Source organism: Ursus arctos, unplaced genomic scaffold (genome assembly GCF_023065955.2).
Source record: "Ursus arctos isolate Adak ecotype North America unplaced genomic scaffold, UrsArc2.0 scaffold_37, whole genome shotgun sequence".
Classification (NCBI taxonomy): Eukaryota; Metazoa; Chordata; class Mammalia; order Carnivora; family Ursidae; genus Ursus; species Ursus arctos.
Genome location: NW_026623053.1, coordinates 26167994 through 26188232, shown reverse-complemented (window position 1 = coordinate 26188232; position 20239 = coordinate 26167994). Strand labels below are relative to the sequence as shown.

Here is a 20239-nt window from a genome sequence, read left to right as displayed (position 1 = left end):
CTCCATACTGTTTTCCACAGTGGCTGCACCAGTTTGTGTTCCCGCCAACAGTGCACAAGGGTTCCTTTTTCTCCACATTCTTGCCAACACCTGGTATTTCTCATGTTGTTTTTAGTTATTCTGATAGGTGTGAGGTGATATCTCATTGTAGTTTTGATTTGCATTTCCCTGATGATGAATGATTTTGAGTATCTTTTCATGTGTCTGTTGGCCATCTGTGCGTCTTCTTTGAAGAAATTTCTATTCATGTCTTCTGCCCATTTTTTAATTGGTTGATTTGTTTTTTGGGTGTTGATTTGTGTAAGTTTTGGATATTAACCCTTTATTGGATATACCATTTGCAAATAACATTTGGATATTAACCCTTTATTGGATATATCATTTGCAAATAACTTCTCCCATTCAGTAGGTTGCCTTTGAGTTTTGTTGATCGTTTCCTTCACTGTGCAGAAGCTTTTTATTTTGATGTAGTCCCAATAGTTTATTTTTGGTTTTATTTCCTTGCCTCAGGAGACATATCTAGAAAAATGTTGCTATGGCTGATGTCAGAAAAATTGCTCTCTGTGCTGTCTTCTAAGGTTTTTATGGTTTCAGGTCTCACATTTAGGTCTTTTATCCATTTTGAGTTTATTTTTACGTAGGGTGTAATAAAGTGGTCGGGTTTCATTCTTTTGCATGTAGCTGTTTAGATTTCCCAACACTATTTGTTGAAGAGACTGCCTTTTTCCCATTGTATAATCTTTCCTTCTTTGTTAAAGATTAATTGGCCATATAATTGTGGGATTATTTCAGGGTTTTCTATTCTGTACCATTGTTCTAAATGTCTATTTTTGTACCAGACCTTTTTGATTACTACAGTTTTGTAATATAACTTGAAATCTGGAATTGTGATCCCTCCAGTTTTGTTTTTCTTTATCAAGATTGCTTTGGATTCAGGGTCTTTTGTAGTTCCATACAAATTTATGATTGTTTGTTCTAGTTCTATGAAAAATGCTGTTGGTATCTTGATAGAGATTGCATTAAATGTGTAGATTGCTTTCGGCAGTAGAGACATTTTAACAATATTTTTTCTTCCAATCCACAGGCATAGAACTTCTTTCCATTTCTTTGTGTTGTCTTCGTTCTTTCATCAATATTTTATATTTTTTTAGGGTCTTACACCTCACAGGTCTTTCACCTTTTTGGTTAAGTTTATCCCTAAATATTTTATTGTTTTTGGTGCAATTGTAAATGGGATTGCTCTCTTAATTTCACTTTCTGCTGCTTCATTATTAGTGAAATTATTAGTGAAATCTGTTGCATAGGAATGGTTGAAATCTGTTGCATAGGTACCTTGCTTTTGTATTCTAGTAGTTTTTTGGTAGTTTCGGTTTTAGGGTTTTCTATATATAGTAAAATTTGATCTTTTTAAAAATTGAGATATATTTGGCATACATTATGTAAGTTTAAGGTATATAACATACTGATTTAATACATCTATAGTGAAATATGATTCCCTAATGGAAGCTCTAGTAAATGTGGATTAGACCACCATAAACCGGGAAATCTCCTTAAAAGTGTGCCTTAATAAGTCTGGAAGGGGGACAATGGAGAAAGGGCCAATATATTAGCACTATTAATGCCTCAGCTGTATTAATTTAATAACTCTATAGAAATTTAGGAACATCCATCTTGGCTTGCTATGAGAAAATTTGGGGGAAAGCAAGGCAGATGAATGTGGAAGGGCTGACAAAAAATGGATTTTAGAAGATTTAGAAAAACATAGAATTTTATAACAGTCAGTAAGATTTTCTCCTTTCCTAGTAAAGGGCTAAAGGGAAAAGAAATCAGTAATTCTCAGAAGTTCCTCACCATTTGGTTATCTAAACTATGTTATTTACAAAATTGCAGAAGTAGTTCAATTCCACTAGTAATTTACAAAGTATTGTAACATTTCCTTACTTCATGTTGGCATCTTAAGATTATTTTGAGCTAAGAACATTCAAAATTACAAATATGGCATTAATTATAGGTTCACATAACCATTGATATTATGTTTCAATCTTACTTAGACACACTTTAGAAATGAAATGTTATATTCATTCAAACAAACTGAGCTGATTGGTTCACAAGGGAAAAAATCCCTTCATCTGCTTAATTATTTGATAATCACTACAATTATTCCCTATTAAGTATTAAGAAGGCTCTATCATGTGATTGATCCATTCTAACTAAATTTTTCATGTAGCAAATATTCAATATATTCCACGCCATTAAATTTATTGCCTTTCATTTTTCTTTAAAATCCGTGTAATCATTTCAACTATATTCCTTTCCCCTAACATATTCTTCTCATTAAAAAATAGCTATATGGATGGGTGCCTGGGTGGCTCAGTTGGCTCAGCATCCAACTCTTTGTTTCGGCTCAGGTCATGATTTCAGGGTCTTGAGGTCAAGCCCCAGGTAAGGCTCTGCACTCAGTGGGGAGTCTGCTTAAGAGTCTCTCTCTCTCCCTCCCTCCCTCTTTTCCCCTCTTCCCCTGTTTCTCTCTTTCTCTAAAATAAATAAATCTTAAAAAATATAGCCATATAGAAATCCAAACAATATGTAAAAATATTAGGAAGAATATTAAATACATAAATATAAGGAATAATGTTAAAACTACCCAAAATTTGACAAGACAAAAACAATGTTTTTAATATATATAATAGTTATATATTTAAATATATTATATATATAAATATTTAATATTTAATATTCTTCCTTATATTTTTAAATATTGTTTGGATATATTAGTAAATATATATTTTTATATATAATATATATTTTTATATATTTATATTTTTATATATAATATATATGTATATTATATATATATGTATATTATATATATATATACACATATATATATATAAACTCTGTCCAGAACCAAACTACTTTCAAATAACTTGACCTTAGTACTAAGTCTAGCTAAAAATGTCATGTCTTCTTTACAGTAATTTTCTTCTTATAGGCCTTTTGAGTTTTCCTCTACATGTTATTACAATTCTAAATATCAAGTATAATTTAGAATATTTGAACCTCTACTGGGATGCAAGGGAGTGTCCATTTTCTAGTCCAGAAGTCTTTTAACCTTCAGAGACAGAAGAGGAGTGCCTCCGTACTTTACATGGCAAGACCAAAGTCACCAAACTCCACCTACAGAAAACATGTCTAAACCATGCCCGGGCAATGGTGGGGAGGAACGTGGTGGAGGAGCAGGCAATGTATCAGTGTCCTCTTCTCCACTGCTCATCTACCTCTACGCCTGCCAATCTCTAAGGTTCAGTCTCTTGGAGAGCAAATACATTTGTAGGCTGCAAATTTGGAGCTTATAATTAACAAGCATTTTTCTTAAGATTGTTTCACAATCTTCATTTTCTTTAACTATCTTTGAATGATAATTTTGAACATCAAAAAAAAAAAGAAACTGTGTGTTTTGTTCTCTAATCATAACATGAAGGTTTGGCCAATTTTTCCCTAAGGATGTTTATTTTCTTAGGAAAATAAAATTAAAGGGTCTTTCTTTTTCGCTATACACATAAAATCTGTTATTTAATTTATGTTGAATTTAACGAGGAATTAGCCAATGTGTTATAACACAGTCTGCTGTTAATGGGGAACGGCAATTCTGTTTAATGATTATTACATAGCTTTATTGCCAAAGTGCATCATTAATACACATTACTAAATTGGCATGGAATCTGAAACACAAACTGCATTAATCGTTTCCTTTTCATCTTCCCCATATTTTCCCTCTGCACCATTGCAAACAGGTGACACAGAGAGCTGGTTACAATGTCACTAACTCTTTTGAAGCAGATGTCTACCACTGCTTCGTAGGCACAGTATCACTTAGGTTCACTCACATATCATATTCCAGAAATTAATCACAGAGGATGGGAAAGCAGATTACGTGTTGTTTTTTTCCCCCCCTCTGGAAAATTTAAGTTCAAAAAGAGAGCTCCATGCCAACATCATGCATCACCCTACCAAACTAAGAGGGAAGGCTAATAACTAAATAGAATTTCGGAAATGAGTTGATTCTGCCCTGCAGCATAACTGCTTGCAAGTAGTAGGAAACTATTTCCAAAATATGAGAGTCAGGACAAAATGGAGTTGAAATACTAATTTCTTTCTTCTTGTTGCATTATTTGTACTCTGTTAGAATTCTCAGTGTTTTTCCCCCAGTGCTGTCATATGTCTATAAAATGAAAGCAAATATGATTCAATCATAGAATAAGCACAATGACAGAGGATAGCTAAAATGATATATCAGGAATGACATGGAAATCTGATTTAAGGAGAAAAAACTTACTTGCTTTTAAGCCGTCATTGCAGAATGTATTAATGAACAATGACAGCTTTCCAGCGTTTTCCATGGCTGCCCTTATCAACTTCATCTGAGCTCTCCAACACTCCCAGCAGTTCCTTCCAGTGTTATTGTTACTTAGCATGTTTATTATGGGACAGAGGGTTGAATATACTCCATTCTTTACTTTTTCCCTAAGATATAAAAATGCAATGATTAAGTTGTCTTATCATTGTTTAAAGCAAATAATATATGTAAAAGTTGAAGAAACATTTTCTCTGAGGATCTGGACCTGAAATCTTAGGACAAAAAAAAAAAAAGCAGTCTAAAATTGATTGCTGGGTAATGCTAAATTATGAGATATTTATATTTCTCTCTCTCTCTCTCTCTCTCTGTCTCTCTCCCTCTCTCTGTGTGTGTGATGTATAAAATTGTTTATAACTTTGCTTTCTTTTCATTTCCATATTTCCATTAAAATGAAGCAGTGTTTTCTCAGAAGACTCTATAGTTTGCTAGGAACTCATAAAATTAGAGACTAGAAGAACTGAAAAAGAAATGAGGAGAACCACAGTTAGTTCCTCTTTATTGCCTATAACAGCCTCGCATAATACCAGTGATGAAACAGCAGTTCTCCTTTCGATCTTTTGAAGTCCTATATGTGTACTGGATCTCAGCTTTGGCAATCATAGTTGTGTTTGCTAAAGATTCATTATGTTCTTTTGAGTAAATAAATACAATAATTTGACCTAAAATGTTACCTTACTTGTATTCAACTCTTATTATCTTTAGTGGTATTCTATAGCAAAATGGAAAGCATATCTCTGGGTTTACTGATGCCCCAATGATAGTACAAAAAAATTCTAGGCATATTTGGACATGAAATATAGCTCAGCAATTAGTACTGTATCAGTACTGTATAGATCACAGTACACCTTTTTGTACATAGGGCAACTCATAAATGTGAACATTTTTATACATAGGTAACTGATTAATTGCCATTTTAGACCACAGACATGGAAACACGTTTCTATCTCAAAAAACTAAAATTTGTCTCCTGAATGATAGCAACTCACTACTATAAAATAAAGGAGAACAATTAAAACACCCTTTAAGATTAATAAGGTAGATAAATGAGTTTGATACAGATACATAGATATATAGATACATAGGTGATGGATACATAGATAGATAGATAGATAGATAGATGATAGAATCTATGTATGTTTCGAATTTAGTCTCTTAACTTGGTCACTCTACAATTTCCTTATAACTTTCTACCCAGGATTAAGTAATTGACCAATATATTGAGATGAGATGAAATACAATCCACTGATCAGTTACCTCTTACCTGCCCATGTCTGCTTTGTTTCTGACTGGTACCCATAGAGTGAGATCTTGCCTTGACTCCAGGAACTATATACTGTCTTGAAAGTACAAATTTCCATGAATGAGTGTCCCAGTGCCTGCTGCAAACCTCTCTTGCTTTAACATATGCCTTTCTGTAGTCAGGTCCTGCTATGATTTTCTATGTCCATTTTAGAGACATGTTTGTTGCCTACTGATTGATTTGATGAATTCTAACAGCTGCGATTCTACCCAGAGCTAATGGTTCGCTTCCCTTAGAGAAAAGCTCCAGACTTATGTGTGATATTCCTATTACCTTCGCTAATTAACTCCCCTGGAGATGGTAAAAATTCTGTCTAGACTAGTTTTGGGAGACTTCTATTCTGTAGTTATTATTTACTTACTGACTGAGCTTAAATTCTGTTTACCTATGACCATACTTGTCAGTCTTTTATATTACAAAGATGTTTACCAAAACAGACCAAATGATAACAAAAGTTTATGTTAGCCCTTTTGTTTTAAATATAATTTACTATGGAAAAGGAGATTTTTTGGAAGTATAATCCCATTGTAGAAACCCTTTCTATATTGCAATGTTTTGTCTCCACATTGTAATTCCGCAATTTAAATACAAACACCTTTAAGAAAGAGACCATGGATTAAGAAGTTGTGGTCCATATATACAATGGAATATTACTCAGCTATCAGAAAGAACGAGTTCTCAACATTTGCTGCAACATGGACGGCACTGGAGGAGATAATGCTAAGTGAAATAAGTCAAGCAGAGAAAGACAACTATCATATGATTTCTCTCATCTATGGAACATAAGAACTAGGATGATCGGTAGGGGAAGAAAGGGATAAAGAAAGGGGGGGTAATCAGAAGGGGGAATGAAACATGAGAGACTATGGACTATGAGAAACAAACTGAGGGCCACAGAGGGGAGGGGGGTGGGGGAATGGGATAGGCCGGTGATGGGTAGTAGGGAGGGCACGTACTGCATGGTGCACTGGGTGTTATACACAACTAATGAATCATGGAGCCTTACATCGGAAACCGGGGATGTACTGTATGGTGACTAACATAATATAATAAAAAATCATTAAAAAAAAAAAAGAGAGAAAGAGACCATAGTAGATGAATATGAAAGAGCACATATGTTCTGGATTGGGTCATATGGAAAGGCAGATTCCAGACCACATACGAAGGCCCTTTTTAATGGCTAGAGCTACTCCAAACGGAGTTAGATAATTCAAGAACATGTGGGTGAACTTGAAGATATTAAAATATAGAGTAGCCAATTACTAAATGAAAATGCTATGTGTGAGTCTTAAAATATTAGAGCTAGAATAGTTTAGGATATGATCTCTAAGATAATTCTGAATTTGGTGATTATATAATATTGTGGAATGGTGAAAATGTAACCACGTTTATAAACCCAGCTTTTTCCACACTCCATAGTCGCTTGCTCTCTCTAAGTTTTTCTGATCTTCTACACTCTTGTGTTTAAAAACAATGCTTTCTTTCAGTGCTGTGGTGAGGACGAAAGAGTCTGTAAACTTCTCAGATACTTTATTTGTAGGCAACATTATAATTTCATTATGATTGTTATTAAAACGGCATTTGAAGGTGTTTAAGGGCCGCATAATTCAAATACTCCCTTAAGCGCTTAAATTTTCTTTATAGCATTACTGCCAGATGGTTATATAATTCAGTAGTTGCAAAATTTTAAACTATAGATTTTTTTTCCCTTTTAATCTTACAAAGGCTAGATACATAAAATACATAAATGTGGAATTGTTTTTATTGAGTTAGGGATGGAGGTCCCTTGTCCAACTAATTTGCCTCCTTGGCTCTGTAATATCTTCTAAACTTGAAAATCACGAACTATTAATATATTTTCACAGCAGTATAACATTCACTACTTTTTAAGCTAGTCCTTTCCTTATTTGAAAACCTACCAGTATTAGAAGGTTTTTTCATGTAGTGAAAAAAAAATCTGCCTCTCAGTCTCTTCCTCTTCATGATGGTGGCTCAATAATTTGGGGCCAAACAGGACAAGTCTCATGTCCCTCCAGTGAGCATTCTCAAATGTTTGTAAAAAAAAAAAAAGTTAGTTTTCCCCCAAGCCTATTTTTGAGAGATAAAATTCCCCAATCTTAAGGAACATATTCATACACATTTGTAAAAGTTCCTAAATCTATCAACATTCTTTAATTTTGTTTTACTTATCTTATTGTTGTCACTCTAACAATCAGGTTATTATATGACAAAATATAATAAGACTATGTCCTCTGTTATTCTCAAAATATAATGTAAATGTTTATTCTTTTTAGTAACCATATATCATTATTGAGTAATTTTGAGGTTTCTGCCAACTAAAAGCCCTAAGACTTTTTTACACACTGTATTGCTAAAATTCAGCTGTCTCATCCTAATAGGCAGGTTATTTTTTTATTTTGACCCAAACCTACTGGATTTTCTTCTTAAAAATCTGTAACAAGGATAATAAATATGACAAAGTATTAATCCTAATTATTGATTAAAAGTATAAAGATAGGGGGCGCCTGGGTGGCTCAGACATTAAGCGTCTGCCTTTGGCTCAGGGCGTGATCCTGGCATTCTGGGATCAAGCCCCACATCAGGCTCCTCCGCTGGGAGCCTGCTTCTTCCTCTCCCACTCCCCCCGCTTGTGTTCCCTCTCTCACCAGCTGTCTCTGTCAAATAAATAAAAATCTTAAGAAAAAAAAAAAAAAGGTGTAAGGATAGATGTGAATGCAAAGTTCTGGCAACCTCTGTCCAGGGTGACAATGAATGGTTGTTGAATGTCATTGAATACAGCTATTTTAACCATCCAAAGCAACTAGAAGCATTCAGCTTTTATTTTGTCACCTTATGCATAAAGGACAAAAAAAGACATGTTCATAAGTTGATTAAACAAATGTTCATGTATTAAATCTGTTGTGCCTTCATCTGCTTGTCCTACGATTGTTGATGATGACAAAAGCGAAAGATCAGCCCAAGTAAAATCTACTAACCATTTGTTAAATATTCATCTCTTAGACTCCCACAGAGTCAGTATATTTACTATATGAGTAAAAATGAAGGATGCTGAACTTTTGACATATATAGAATCTGAGGCATGATCACTGGATGGTGGTACAAATGCATATGTCGTATGATAGCACAACATTCAAGTTCAACCATTTATTCTTATATTACTAGTTATGACGAAGAAGGGATATATTTATCATACAAGGCAATAATCTTGCATTTTGTATCCCTATAATAAAAGCTTCAAGTGAGACAATAGCCTTGTTAAAAAGATGTCTATAAAATAATTTCAAGAATAAAAGTTTTTACCATCTCTGCAGAATTAAAAATTATAGAGGATAGTCAATAGGTGTACAAAACAACTTTCAGGTAAACTCTAGTGCTGATGAAAATACTGGAAATGTTGCCTCTCAATTCCTGAGTAAGATAATAGGCTGTGAGAGCACTGGTCAATCATTTGAATTTAGATAAACAGACTAGTTCTGAAAACATCATGGACACGTAGAATATTTTACAGGACACCACGCTTCACATTCTGAGTGATAAACATTCATTTTCTTCTTCTAAGGGAAGTAAAGCAAAGCATTTTTAAAGGAAATAGTTGTCAGGATGGAAATATAGGTGTCTGGGCTTATGCAAAAATGTATGTCAAAATCCAAGAAGAAAAATGGAGGATGTCTGATGCCGAAGAGGATATATGCTTTAAAATCACACGTGAAGCCAATGGAGTTTATTTCCTCGGCATTAATGATGATCTTTATGCATAATTCATTTCCAAAGATCGAAATGTCAATCAAGCTTAGTATGTAGCAACTATTATTTCTAAAATTCAGAATGATAAAACTTTTCCACCTTTGAGTCTGTTTTTAAAAAAAATATGTCACAGGTTCTGAATATAATTTCAAAAAAAACCATTTAAAATGGTTAGATCAACAACATTCCTTAAATGTATTTATATATAAACACATATACTTAACATATTCTTCTTTCCTTTTCCAAAAATCTTTAAATGCAGGAATGGCATATTTTGAAGAAGTGAGTAGTGTCTCAAAGTGCCTGACACCTTGAAAAACAGTTTTTAATGATACAAGCTTCTGGAAAGTTTATTTTTAAAAACCATCGACATCATTTCATGAAAGTATATTAATTTCTTGAATTACAATTTAGAAATAGTAAACACCTTAAAGAGACAATTTTTATGGTTGGATTAATACAGATTTCATCTTTTTTCTTATTATATGCATTAATTTATATTGTCAGTAATTTACTTGTTCTTATATTATTATGAAATTAGAAAAAGAATTTATGCCATTTAAAAATTATGTGACTTCAATGACTGTTTTTCTTCCTTTAAATAATTCTTGAAATGGAATTAACTATTTTAATGGACTTCTGTAAAATTAGTTTTTAATAACCTATTTTTAACTATAACTGAAAAGATTTTATTTTCAATTTTATTTTTAATAATCCACAAAACAGACAAAGTTTCAACATAGTAATTATTCATGGGACATTTCATTATATATTCCATTTTATAAGAACCGGCTATTTTATGCTGATGGGCTATTAACATTAGGGCAGATAAATTGAGTGTTATTCATAAATGTGTATATCTCCGTGAAAATAGGGTGGATTAAGGAAAAAATGTTATGACACGAATATTTGATATTTTTATGTAGTAGTTCCAAGTGAGCTATTCTATAACCAAAGTGTTTTAAACCTCTATGCTTTGTGGTCTATATTTTTAACCCTCTAATTTACAATATAATATAATGGGACATAGGAAAACATTTGAATTGCAGAGTTTGCTTGTCTTAAGATCATATATTGTTATGTTAATTGTTTTATTTTAATAATCAAGAAGATTATATTTTAAAATCATTCAACAAATCTTATCTCTATCTGCTATGTTTTAGGTAACATTTTGGGACCTGGAAATACCTCAGTGAAGGAAACATTTGAAAACACTCCTGTCCTCAGTCTTACATTCTAGTGTGTATGTTTGAGTAAATGGGCAGGAAGGGGATGTCACCCTCCTTTTACGGAATAAATGTTTTGATGCTCTTGACAACTCTACCTTCTTGATGAGTATCTCTTGGCTTTACTTTGCCAAGTCCCATTCATGGTTCTTTTTTTCTACTATTTCATCTTAGTCTCCTTTGCTAAGTTCTTCTTTCAGTACTTTAAATATTGGTAGTTCTAAAATTATGTCCCGTGAGACCTTTGCCTCTTTATACTCTTGCCCCAAACATTTCCATTTACTCCCAAGGCTTCATCTAACATCTTTACGTATGTGATGTCCAATTCTGATCTCCGCTCTAACCCATGCTTTTAAATTCCAGATCATTGTTTTAACTGCTTCCTGATCATATTGCCCTACGTATTCCAAAGTAAAGCTCACAGCAAAAGCACTGTGTGAGGCAAATAGGGTAACTTTAACTGATAAATAGTAAATTTAAGAGAACTTTGGTACCTAACAACATAGCCTATGTAAAATGCAAAAACTGATAGAAATATATACATATATTAAAAGCATAGCAGTAAAGATAGCCTTTAACACATCCCTCATTCTGTGATAGGCTATAGTAATAACTGATCAATACAATTACCAAACATCAGAATGCATTAATTAGCAGAAAGATAGAGATCTGTCAAATATCATAATCAAAAGAGATGAGATTTTTTTTCAAGAACTTGCGATGCCTTTATAAAATTCCAAATGTAGAAAGTGTGTTCAGGTAAAAATCTGTAACTACAACAAAAACAGAAATTCTACGTGAAAATTAATAAAAAGATTCTGCTACATACAAAGTTTTAAATAATCTCTGAGCAACATCTAAATCATAGTTACAAAACCAAAGTCATTAATAATAGCTACAAATTAGATACTAACAAATTTAACTCAACAATAACTAAAAACATGAAGGTAACTATCAATTAGAGTTCATTATTGAAGTCAAACAAATTTATTAATATTATTGATCATATATACAGTGAAAGTAGATTAATTATATATACAGTGAAAGAATAATTATAAATCCTAAAAATTAAGTTTGATTATACTTATCATCTGTTTCTCATAAAACTCGACCAACTTGAAGTAGACGGTACTTCCATAATATGTTAAGGAATAACATTTAAGACAAGTAAGTAAGACTGTATTTAATGGCAAAAATTTTAAGACATTTTAATTAAAATTAAAAGGAAATAGAGCTCCTGAAGTTCTACAGGAAAAATAATGCATTTATAATATAAAATAATATTAAAAGTACTTGAGAACAAACAAAAAACTGGGCAAGATCTCTACGAAGAAAAATTTAAAGTTAATATGAAAAATATAAATAAAGATCATGCAATAGGTTTAATAGGTAGAAATGTTGCTTGTCTCAAGGGCCATTCCATTCCTGGGATACCTCTAACTCATACTCACCATGGGGCTATGCTCTTTTCTCTAACTGGGCCACTTCGTTCCTGTCATCATTAGTAGCTTCTCTTGGAAATTGGATCTAGCCTCAGTGTTACCTCCCTTGGCTTTTTTTGACAATCCAGTTTAACCTAGAAATTCCAAATGTCACCCTTACCCCAAATTGCTACCAGTCATTCTTCAGTTTTCATAGTAATTATCAATATCTACAATTATTCTGAGTCTAAAGTCATTTTCTGGTTTATTATTTGTTTCACCAATACTATTTTTGCATTTCGCCCAATGAGAGTGTAAGTTCTAAAAAAGCAGACAACACACAGTCTTGTCTTCTCCTGTGTCCCCAAACCTAGAACAGTGCCCAACCTAAAATAGGCTTGAAATAAAAATCTGTTATACTCATTGATCAGTATGTCTAGACACATCTCTTCACACCTCTAAAAGTTGGTTTGTAGATGCACTAGTTGAAGGAATGTTCATAATATCTAAGCCTGGGAAGAAAAAGTAGAGACTGGAGAAGAGCTGGGTCTGTTCTGAAGACGGTTCCCCAGCCATTCCTCACCTCTGATGGACCTTAAGGAGAAAGAACCTGAACACTGTGTCTGAGACCATTATGGCCTCGAGGGACTCTGAAACACAGACTTAGGAATTAGTGCTTCAATATTGTGGTGAAAATGTGTGTGAGGGAAAAAGAGAAAGGAGTTGTCCACGTTTATGCAAAAAGAAAAAAATACCATGTGTCCTTGGCAGATTGAGAGCCCTCAGTATTTGAATATTCTTTATAGTGTCGTAGGCTTTTAAATTTTGCAAGACATAGTAGACAACATTCTTGGAGCGGCTGTCAATGTTATCAAAGCAGACTTTAGACAAAATAGGAATGAACACATGTAGCAGTTAGCAGCCATCAACAGCTTCTAGTGAGGTAGATTTATGGCAAAGAACCAAAGAAAGCTGAAAAACATTATGCCAAACGTTTTAAAAGTAAGGTGCAATTAACAAACTCCTAGAAAAAGCACAGTCAACAAACCACTTCAAAAGCAAATAGATAATTTGCGTAGCCTATAACTACTAACAAAATTAATTCATCAAATTAAGGCTTCCCACAGAAATGCACCAGACTTACCTGGTTTTATTGGTGAGTCCTATGAAATATTAAAATATAGATGATGAGCTTTGCCACAAAAAAGAAGAGGGGAAATCTGTCACAACTCATTTATGGGATTAGTATAACATTAATACCAAACCAGATCAGGACAGTATGAGAGAGAAAATTTTCAGATCAATCTCATTCTTGAATATAGACACAAAAATCCAAAAGAAAAATCAGCAAACAATAGATAGCATTATGAAGAATTTGAAGTTAACCTAGAATTTCAGGGTTGGTTTAACACAAAGAGTTTGTTAATGTAATTCATCCCGTTTAAGAAACTAAAGGAAAAAGTTCTAAATAATCATTTTGATAAATGCAGAGAGAAAAATGTAAAATATAAATTTATATTCTTTCATGTTAAGTCCCTTAACATAAGGGAAAAAAGGAAACTTCCAAAATATGATAAAGAATACTTCCCCTAAACTTACACATAAAATATATTAAAATAATTTATTCCAGACATTATAAATGCAGACTATGTATATTCACTGTGAACAACCGTATTCCATCTTTTACAGAAGGTCTAGTCAGAATAAGAGGAGAAGATAAAGAAATAGTATGCAAGAATTTAAAAAGAAGATATTATTTAAGAAGAAGAAAATACTTAAAAATGGGCACAGTATGATACTTTCAATAAGAAACCAAAAATCTATACATAAATAATTATAATTAATATACAATTCAAGTTACTGTCAGGAGAGCAAAAATGACAGAGAGGGATTTAATGCCAGCAATTAAGTTACTAAATTGTTGGTTGGAGTAGAGAAGCAATGTAGGCTACATGGCATCATGGAGAGACCAGGGAGGACAGGGAAGGAGATCAGGGACCATAGGAAGCAACTACTACTCCAGAAGGAGAGCTTATGATCTACCCCAATGCTGGGCATTCCTGTAGGAGACTCCAGCCTTGCCAAAGCCTACATTCTTTTGAGCCCAAGTGCATCTGCCCCAAGTTATACCTAGTCACCACAGAATCAGAATTTTCTTCCAGTTACCACCACCACCTTTGCTAGAATCCTCAGTTTCCTAAAGTCATTGCTCATTTGGCTGTTGCCATCAGGAAAGCCCAGAGTTGCCTATGGAAGCTTCTACTTTTCTCTGGCATCCTTTTCTCTCCTTTTTTGAAAGTATTGTCTTTGGCAGAAGCTAATCATAGCCCAGCTCTCACGGCATTCTGAGAAATGCATTTTTCAAGCATCTAGCTCCAGCAGTAGAGAGATGGTATAGAAAGGTGAGTGTGGGCCTAGGACCAGCGGAAAATGACAGGTGGAATTGATAGGAGAGCTGAGGAAGCTTGCTAGATACGGAGCTAGACTTAAAGTCACTATACAAAAATAAATTAAATTTTAATACAAATCATCAGGAATTAAGCACTAAAATAGCATTATGTTATTAATAAAAATAGGATAGCTATGGAAGATGCTAAAACACTTAAAATAATAGGACTAAAACTAAAATTATAAAACTTTACTGTAAGACATTAAAGAATGTCTAAATGAATTTCAAGTTATGGCAAGATTAGACTCAATATTACCAATATGTCAAATCTCTCCAAGTTGACATGCAGAATCAATGCAACCTTAATCATCACTCTATCAGCTCTTTTGTCATTTTTTGTTTGTTTGTTTGTTTGTTTGTTTGTTTGTTTTAACAACTCTAAAATCTATATGAAAGATCTAGGTCCAAGTCATACCTGGAAGAGAATTGCGAAATTGCTCTACCATATGTTGAGACTTGAGTTTAATATACATATAAATTAAGACCAAGCTATAATAAGTGGAACAGACTGCAGTACCCAAACTTACACTTATATGCCAAATTGATATATTATAGAACTATCACTACCAATCAGTAGGAAAATTACAGACTATTAAAGACATGCTAGCAAAATTAGTTGACATTATTTTAAGAACTAATTGGGATTCCTATTTCACATTCTATAGAAAATCATTTCCATGAAGACCAAATATATAGCAAAATTAAAACATTTAAAAGGAAACATGAGGTAGGAAATAATGATTTCTGTTAATCAAAAGTCACTATTAGACAAAATATAAATTGAAAAAACAAATATTTAAAAAATAACAGCTGACAAATATTGGTACCCAGAGACTACAGATAATTTTTACACACTAAATACAAATAATTAATTCAATAGAAAATGAGAAAAAGCATTTCATGAAAGAGAAAATACATCTGTTCCAATAAACACATGAAAAGATACTCAACCTAATTGTCTTTGTAAAATGCCTCTTACAACCACAATGTAATACAATTTTACACCCACCAGATAGAAAATATTTAAAAGTCTGACAGTATTAATTGTTTGTGAGGATGCAGAACAAATGTTGGTAAACTGTAATTTGATAAAATAACTTTGGAAAATGATTTGATATTATCTGGTAAAAATCAAAGATGTGCGTATCCCATGACACAAATATTCAACTTCTAGAAATAAAGCCTTGAGAAATTCTTGCACATATGCATAAAGAGACATCATACAGATGTTCACGTGGTCTGGTTTGTCTTAGCAAACCTGGAAACAATCAAAGTGTTTATTGAAAGAAAATTATTAAGCAAATGTTTATATAGTTAGTGTTAACATACTGGCTTACTATAAAGCATAGAAAATTAATGATAAATATTACAGAAATCTAAGATACTCAAATACAGATATAGAGAAAATATATTTCTCAGACACTGATAGTAGAAGCTCACGTGGGAAAAAAATAAATTTAGAATACCTTATCCTGTGGTCTATCCCCACCACATACTCACACCCTGATCCCATCCCAACTTTTTCACTTGTGGCAGAAAAAAAATTCTATCAAGGTTTGCAAAGGAAGACTCCATTTACCAGTCTCTTTCTCCCAGGAAGGTTAGTGGCCATGTGAATACTGTGAATACATTCTTGTCACAGTTCTGATACTATATTTCAGGGCTGCACATATTCTAACCACCATCTATCTCTTCAGCTCTGATTTCAACTCCAACTATTTCCTACTTTGCCTGTTCTGTTCTATATTACTCCTCTAACCCACCAGGCAAGCTGCCAGCTCCGGGTCTTTGCACTGGCTATTCCTTGTAACTAAAAGCCATGCATAGGCTCGCTCGCTCACTTGATTCAAGGCTTTCATCACCACAATAATGCTTCTTTGATTACCTGATAAAAAATTGTAACTTTATCCTTCCTCCTCAGGAGTCCATATACCTCCATCAGTGCTCTATGTTTTTCAACAATGCCAATCAGCTTCTAACTTACAAATTTGTTTGCCTTTTTACCTATTTATCCATTGACTCTTTCTTCCAAATACAATATATCTGCCATGAAGTCAGGGGCACTGTTTTTTCTCTTTGTGTAATGATGTATACTTGGTCTATTTCAAATAGTATCTTAATGTTGAGTGAATGACTTATCAGATATGATTTTACTCTTAAGAATTCTGGCTGTTACTGTCAAGAAACACCCTCACTGTCCCCACTGCAATGAACAAATACAGCTACCTTATATGTATATTTAACAACACATTCCCATAGTCTGGGAATATGCCCTTAAATTACAAACTCAGTGCAGCCATTTTACAATTAAAATTTCTGTTTATTTCAGTCTTACCATGAATCACAAACCCTTTATCTGTAAAACTGAGCCAGAACATACTACCATTAGATGAATGCTTGCTTGTTTAAATGCTTGTTGTAACATATACTACTGGGCTGCAATGCATTTTGTTCATGCAAAGCTTTTATTCCAATATAAGAAATAACTATTCTTTTAAAAATTGTTGAGATAGTAACTAGATTACCATATATTGTCTATTTTCCAATGTATTGGAAAAAAATCCTCATAGGAAAAAAGTTCAATACAGTTTACTCATAGCAGTAAAAAATATCCTTGGGTTTGTTTATTTTTTTATAGATAAGAGAAATGAAACCTATCTAAGTTATCAAAAACAGAAATGCTAGAATGACAAGTTGAGAACAAAACTGTAATAAATCCGTGGCACGGGGTGGCATTTATCTGAGAGTTCTGAAGGTTCTAATGTACAAACCTTCCACTGAAGATAATTAATACTAAAACAATAATTTTCTGGAAACACTCAAACTTGTCTAACTTTGTCCTGAACTTTAAAGTTGAGGGAATCATAGACCAGTAGGACCTATATTAGTAGCCCCTTTTCCCTCAATAAAAATTACAAGGTGATTGAAAAAAAATAAATCTGGTCATAAAATACATAAATAAGTGTAATTACCTAGGAATAAACCATTATGTTTCCTATGAAGGCACAAAAAACATTGGCCTCTATAGGTGAAAACTAACATGTAAGCCGTCTCAAAACTATCACGTATATTTGAGAGAGTTCAAAATAACAATGAATCAAGAAAGGAAAGTTAGCCTTTTAAAAATTAAAAGAAATTCCATGATTTCTTAGTAAAAGATGAGAAAATAATTAACCATGCATTATAGAAAGTCATAGATTAAATACTGAGTGAGAGCTATGACACAAAACTAAAAGAAGCAACTAAACCCAAACTGGAAAAAAAAAATAGTAACATAAGGGTCATAGTCTCTATATTAGGACTACAATTCCTAAAAATGACTTTAACAGCTGTATATATCTCTCCACCGCATATATTGAAACTTTTAAACATATATAGTAATATATGTTTAAGGACATTATATAAGATCATTTAGTTCCTATTTTATGCATTAACATTATTATATGAAATAGTGAAAATAACAAGTTTAAGTATTTTTTAGATGCTTAGTATAGATAGTGTGGTAAACAGTCTTTGAAGATGGCTCCCAACGATTCTTGCCTCGTTATTCACGTCCTTCTATAATCCCTCTCCTTGAGTGTGGCCTGGACCCAGGGACTTGATTCCAATCAATGGAATACAGCAAAGGCAATGGGATGTCACGTCCATGATTAAGTTACAAAGGACTGTGGCTTCCATCTTACTAGCAGGTGTTCTCTATTGCCTTCTTGGCTTGTGCAGTTTGATGAAGGAAGATGCTGTGCTCATGAGGTCCCTGTGGCAGTCCCAGACCAATAAGCAGCAATACACAGAGACCTTCAGTCCATCGACGCTTGAGGAGCTGATTCCTGCCAACAACCACGTAAGTAACATTGGAAATAGCTCCATCCTAGTCAAGCCTTTATGTAAGACTGCCGCTCTAGCTGACATCTTGACTGCCTGTAGCTTTGTGAGAGAAGCAGAGGACCGACCTAAGCTCTGCTGAGAATCCTGACTGTGAGGTAATAAATGAGTTTTAAGGCAGTAAGTTTGGGGTAATTTGCTATGTTCAACAGATAAGTAATGCAATAAGAAATATTTATTTAGCACATATAATGTGCCAGGCTTTTTCTAAGTGTTTAGCATCTATTAAATTAATTTAATCTTTTAAACTCCCCTTTGAGATAGATGCAGTTATTATCCCAAACATATGCTGAAACAAAGTCACATAGATGAAATACCCTCAAAGTAACATCGTCAATTAGCAAGCAGAAGATATAGGATGCAAACTCAGATCATCTCATATAATCTGACTTTGTTCATTAAAAAAAAGTAAAACATAACTATATGGTTTTCATTATTCTATAATATCACTGTTCACTTAACTCTCACATCTGACATGTGCATATTTTTTTGCTGAGAGATTAAGTTTTTTAGCTTATTTCAGGGGCGCCCGGGTGGCTCAGTCAGTTAAGCACCTGCTTTGGCTCAGGTCATGATCCCAGGGTCCTGGGATGGAGCCCCACATCTGGCTCCCTGTGCAGCAAGAAGTCTGCTTCTTCCTCTGCCTCTGCCTCCTCACCCCCACTCGTGTGCACTCTCTCTCAAATAAATAAATCTTTTAAAAAATAAGTTAATTCGGGGCACTTGGGTGGCTCAGTCATTAAGCATCTGCCTTCGGCTCAGGTCATGATCCCAGCATTCTGGGATCGAGACCCTTCTCTGCTGGGAAGCCTCCTTCTCCCTCTCCCACTCCCCCTGCTTGTGTTCCCTCTCTCGCTGCCTCTCTCTCTGTCAAATAAATAAATAAAATCTTAAAAAAAATAATTATTTAGCTTATTTCATTCAATCCATGAAATAAGTGAGTACTTTAAAAAATCCAGTTTAAAGAAAGCTGGAGGAGGTACCCTACCTGATTTCAAAGTTATTTTAAGTTACACTAATCAAGACAATGTGGTAACGCTGTAAGGATAAATAGATCAATCAGAAAGAAAGAGTACAGAAAGGAATCCACAGGTATATGTTCAAATGATGTTTCATAAGGTCACTAAAGGAAGTCAATAGGTAAAGGAAAGTCTTTTCTACATGCACAAAAACATGGATAGCTGGATAACATTATAGAAAAAAATTTCAGTTCCTATTTCACACCATACCATACCAAATATTAATTTGAAATGGATCATTGACCTAACATAAAAGTTAAAACAATAAATCTTCTAAGAAAAAAAAAGTGAACAATGTCACAACTTGAGTAGGTAATGATTCCTTAGGTCGCAAAGTGGTTACCACAAAAAGAAAAAAAGTGGTAAATTGGATGTATTTGACACGAAATCTTCTGCTCATCAAGAGATACCACTAAGAAAATAAATAATGAAGCCACAAACTGAGAGGAAAATACAACACATAGGTATGTCAAAAGACTTATATCTATAACATAACCAATATAACTTAAACCCCCCAAATAAAAACAACCCCCATTTAAAAGTGGGCAAAAGCTTTTCACGGAAACTTCACAAAAAAAGATGAACACGTGACTAACAAGCACATGAAAAGATAGTCAGCAACATCAATAGTCAAGAAACTGTAAATTTAAAAAATTAGATACAATTTTACACATACTAACTTTTTAAGATTGAAAATACCATATATTTCTGGGAATGCAGGTCACCTTAAATTCTCATACATTGTCCGTGAGAAAGTATA

General features: G+C 33.5%; 1 long non-coding RNA gene across 1 annotated transcript in view; it reads right to left on the bottom strand.

Moving 5' to 3' along the window:
- The window catches only part of LOC113266184 (uncharacterized), a 112049-nt gene that overhangs the window by 33294 nt on the left and 58516 nt on the right, over window positions 1–20239 (bottom strand). The window contains exons 5-6 of the long non-coding RNA XR_007189957.2: window positions 7637–7761; window positions 4337–4524 (exon numbers count right to left, since the gene is read on the bottom strand). This is a non-coding gene — a long non-coding RNA (uncharacterized LOC113266184). The remainder of the gene's footprint in view (window positions 1–4336; window positions 4525–7636; window positions 7762–20239) is intronic.